The sequence below is a fragment of the Crocuta crocuta genome, unplaced genomic scaffold (genome assembly GCF_008692635.1).
Source record: "Crocuta crocuta isolate KB4526 unplaced genomic scaffold, BGI_CrCroc_1.0 scaffold1097, whole genome shotgun sequence".
NCBI lineage: Eukaryota > Metazoa > Chordata > Mammalia > Carnivora > Hyaenidae > Crocuta > Crocuta crocuta.
The window spans coordinates 290,651-295,817 of record NW_027532638.1 but is presented as its reverse complement, the minus strand read 5'-3'; the positions used below and the strand labels follow the sequence as shown (position 1 = coordinate 295,817).

Below are 5,167 nucleotides of genomic sequence, written 5' to 3'. Positions count from 1 at the left end.
CGGGAGGGGCGCAGGGGTGGGAGGGGCAGGAACGGCAGAGGGAGCAAAACGCAGGACGTGTCTCATCGTCCCTAGAAACCGATTTGCTTTTGGATTTTGCACGAAGAGCCCTGTGCGCACGAGAAAAGACCCGTGTGTCACGGGGGCAGGTTGATACCTGCGTAAGGCGCGGATGTCAGCTTTTCCTGGGACCCGGAGCGCAGGTGCGGGGATGCGTCCTGTCTGGAAGGAGAGCTGTCAGCGCATGTGGCCGTGGGGTTCCATGGTGTAATGGTTAGCACTCTGGACTCTGAATCCAGCGATCCGAGTTCAAATCTCGGTGGAACCTGAGTGTTTTTACCTTTTTTTTTTTTAAGCTTTCTTTTTAGGAATGATTGTCAGGGAGCCCCCAGTTCACAGGAAACCCAGAGTGTGATCTAGAAGGGAAGCGACACAGACTGTGTGGACCCCATTGACTCCCTGCCGTTGTGTTCAGGGTAGAGAACCATCTCCCTCTTTCTCCCCCATTTTCCTCTCCCACCTAACAGTCTGCGACACTCATAACTCTGAGTTGAGTTGAACTTTCCTGATTTATTGCTTTATAAAATGTAGTGAGCTCACTCGGTGCAGGAGCAAAACGATGAAACAGAATTGAGGGAGAAAAAAGATTCTCTTGGATACTTTTCTGCCCAGAGAGAATGAGACTTCATAATGTCTAGTAGGCAGGCACAATCACTAGTATTTAGAGGCGTTTCGTTTTCCACGGAGAAATGAAGATTTGTGAAAATCTATTCATACTTTAAATAAAGAATTTCTTGAACCGGCTCAGGTATTTGAACACCCCTGGATGCCCATGTAACCTTGAAGCACTGAGGACATAGCAAATGAAGGCCCAGATACATTTCCTAAGTGTTTCCACAGTGTTCCTTTGGTCATTCCTATGACATCGATCCACTGCACAGAACTGCTGTCTATGATGAATATGTTCCGCACAAATCATTGAGCTTTCACACTGTAGCCTAGGCTATCTCTGTGATCATTTTGTTTTCATAAAACTGAATGTTCGGATTGCAAGTTAGTTCATTTTCTGGTGAATGTCTGCAGATGCCACAACTTCAGGCAAGGCAAGGAAGTTACTGACATCCTCAAGAAGTAATTCCAAAGTGCTTTCCTTAGTTTTATTTCATCTATTGTATTTCTAAACATTGTATTTTTTTCTCATTTAATATTTGCTAGGGGGTAGAAGATTTTCATATGCCCTTTTAAAAAGTTTATTTATTTTGAGAGAGAGAGAGAGCAAGAGAGAGAGTGTGAGCTGGGGAGGGGCAAGACACAGAATCTGAAGCAGGCTCCAGGCTCTGAGCTGTCAGCACGGAGCCCAACTCCGGGCTCCAACCAACGAACCACAAAATCATGACCTGAGCCAAAGCTTAACCAACTGAGCCACCCAGGTGCCCCCATAGCATTATATTTTAATGCAGCATATGACAAATGAATTAATATACTGGTGTATTATAATTATGCTGTAATTATTTTAATAGTCAAGAGTTAGAATATTGATATTTTTGTGCTTCACCGTCATTTGCTGAATTTTCTTCACTGTACTGGACAGTTGAGCCCCCCAAAAATGCCCTCTCATAACTTAGATGGACCCCATTTGTGTCTAACATTTCTCCTTTTCTTCATGGACTATTATACTTGAATAAGTGAAGACTTACCATACTTTTAGAGTTTTCCTTCCTTATGAAAGTTGAATACAGCAAAGTAAACATCCTACTTTTAAATTATCATGAACAGATGGAAAGAATTCTCAAGAACTTTTTCTTTAAATACTCAAAGCCAAAATAGAATGTCATTTTTGAAAACCATTTTTAAATGTTCTAGAAATGAAGAATTAAGATAGAATTAAGATAGAATTCTATTAAGATAGAATCTTTATTACTCTTCATTTTATTTCAATGTAGATATTTATAAACAGTTTTGGGGAATAAAAGTATGAGATGTTCTGTTTTAGTATTTTTTATCTATTTATTTTCAGAAGGAGAGTGAGCATGAGTAGGGGAGAGGGGAAGAGGGAGGGTGGGAGACAGAATCTCAAGCAGGTGCCATGCCCAGCACAGAGCCCAAAGTGGCGCTCAGTCTCACGACTGTGAGATCATGACCTGAGCCCAAATCAAGAGTCAGATGCTTAACTGACTGAGCCCCGGGAACCTTGTGAGATGTTCTTACTGCTAGCTGTCTAGCTAAAGAACTCTCAATATTTATATTATCTTTTTATATTAATTCAATCTATTAATTATTAATATTGCATAAACAAAATTAGCCATTTTCACAAATTATTAATTATTGAAGCCTTTTACCCAAGATAGTGAAAATCCATTCATATTTCAACTAATTGATGGCATTTTAATATATAAAGCACATGAGGAGATTTCCATTCCATGCTTAATAGCTAGAATTATTATTCTTGTTTCAAAATAACTTTTCAGATAGTGGCAGCAAACCTGGATGGCATCACTAGCAATCTTACACTGATTAGACATGATGGTCAACAATACAATCTCATGACTGTTTATAAACTTAGGCTTAAGGATGCCAAAAATGATGTGGGAATAGGCACCTGGCTATTTAGCTTAATAAAGGCACAGGATGGTGCAAAATCAATCAGCAAAGTGTGGAATTTAAGGCTAAAATCATGTTTTATTACGTCTGACGTTGATTACACTTAGATTTGTTAAGTATTCCTATTAAGACTTTAAGGGAAACCATGCTAAGAATAGAAATGGTATATTTAAGTTATATTTTTTACCTTGAGACAATTGGAAATTCAAACACACTTCTAAGAAATAATACAGAGAGGCCTCCTGTGCCCTTTACTCAGTTTCCCCCAAGGGCGGCATCTTGCAAATCATCCTACAACGTAACAATAAGGATATTGACGTAAATATCGTGAAAATAAAATATTCCCATCATCCCATCCTTTCACAGCCACACCTGCTACTTTCCTCCCACCCCCACCCATCCCTCCATCCCTAGCAACCACGGACTGATTCTCATTTCTATGTGTTCTCATTAAAGAATTTATGATTCTTTTGGCCACTGAAGCTGGGAAGATTCTAGCCAGGGCCCATGACATAGGATCACCTTGTCCTCTTCCCCTTCGACCTTTCCCCAAAGCCCCTCAATAAAATGGTTTGAGGGGCATCTGGGTGGCTCAGTTGGTTGGGCGTCTGACTTTGGCTCAGGCCATGATCTCGTGGGTCTGAGCCCCGTGTCAGGCTCTGTGCTGGCAGCTCAGAGCCTGGAGCCTGTTTTGGATTCTGTGTCTCCCTCTCTCTCTGACCCTCCCCTGCTCATGCTGTCTCTCTCTGTCTCTCTCTCAGAAGTAAACAAAACATTAAAAAATTAAAATGGTTTGATTCCCCCCCCAGAAAAAGAATGTCATATAAATGGAATCATAGAGTATATAACCCTTTAAGGTGAACTTTTTTCACTCTTTAATTCCTTCAAATTGAGACTTTGACTTGCAATTCTTTTAATGAGCAATGATGTTGAGCATCTTTTCATGTGCTTCTCAGCCATTTATAAGTCATTTTGGAGAAATGTCTATTCAAGCACTCTGCCTATTTTTAAAACTAGGTTGAGTAGTGGGAATTCTTTATATAGTCTAGATACTAAACCCTTATCACACATATAGTTTATGAATATTTTCTCCCAATCTGCTGGTTGTCTTTTCCCTCCCTTGATAGTTCCCCTGACGCACTAAGCTAAACCCGAGGTGCCAGCGGGTCTGCATTTCTTTCTGGAGGTTCCGGGGAAGGATCTGTTACCTTACTCACCTGGGTCAGAATTCTGTTCCCTGTGCTTGTAAGACCAAGGTTACTTGCTGGCTATAAGCTTAAAGTGGTTTCCACCATTCCGAGGCCACCACGTTCCTCGGTCTACTGCGCTCTTTCCTCCATCTTTTTTTTTTTTTTAATATTTCTTATTTATTTCTAGGAGGGAGAGAGAGAGACAGCATGGCTCCTTCCTCCATCTTAAAAGTCAGCAGNGTCCCTACAGACAGGGCACAGGGCACCGGAAAGGGCTTCTTAAAGTCTAGAGCAATGAAAGTCTCTGCCTCTCACTCTGCTTCTCTGAGATACCTTGTGTCGGGGGCAGGGGCGGAGGGGAACACCTTGCTACCATCTGCCAAGGACAGAGTCTGGGCTTCCCACTCTGTCTTTGCTGCTTGTTGGTGGGGAGGGGGGGCCAAGCTTAGGTCCAGGAACTTGTCAAAATATCATGACTTCCTACTGGGAAAGTGCTCTCAGCCTCCCGTGCACCCTTGCTTATTTAGATTATACGGAGTAGTTTTTAGTTCATTTATTTTTTGAGAAAGAGGGTAGGGGAAGGGCAGAGAGAGAGGGAGACAGAGAATCCCAAGCAGGGTTTGCACTGTCAGTGAGAGCGGGATAGAGGGCTTGAACTCACAAACCCTGAGATTAGGGCCTGAGCAAAATCAAGAGTCAGATGCTTAACCAACTGAGTCACCCAGGCGTCCCTAGATTGTATAGATTATGCAGCACACATACCAACCGTCTGTCTAACCCTTCGGGACACTGTGGTCTATTAAGTATTTCCATAGCCGTGAGCCACCAGCCCAGCTGGTCGTCATGGTGACTGCCGACCTCTGGCTTCTGGTGCTGCCTACTTGCACCAGGCATGTAGTCCTGCCGTTCCCACTGCCATTAACAATAACAAGCCCAAATCTGTGACCACCTGTCCTTCAGGGAGCCCTGAACTTCCCAGTGCCCTTCTCACCAGCACACTTCTGACGGCCTTGGAGAACAGTGTGGTCATCTTGGTGAGACACAGCCAGGGTCACATGGCAGCTCCTGGGGTGCCGGTTATGACCTACCTCCTTCTGGCTCACACTGGTGTGTGGATCGGCGAAAAACCATACAGCCTCGTGCTGGAGAGCTGTGCATATTTTGGTGTCCGCTTTGCCTCAATAAAAACAAAAATCAGTTTGCCTTGACGGAGATCTCTGTTTAGCAAAAGGAATAAAAGCCAGCATTTAATACAGAGGTTATTCTGTGCTGAAGATTTTTCTGAGCACATTGCAACATATTAGACAATGACATTCAGATACAGAGATTTTAAGTAACTCACTCAAAATCACACAGGGAGTAAGTGACAGAGTTGA

At 42.8% G+C, this 5,167-nt stretch overlaps 1 non-coding gene across 1 annotated transcript; it reads left to right on the top strand.

The window, feature by feature from the left end:
• The first annotated feature begins 256 nt into the window (after nucleotides 1–256).
• Nucleotides 257–328, top strand: TRNAQ-CUG (transfer RNA glutamine (anticodon CUG)). Its single transcript has one exon. It is a non-coding gene; the product is annotated as a tRNA-Gln (tRNA).
• The last annotated feature ends 4,839 nt before the right edge of the window (nucleotides 329–5,167 follow it).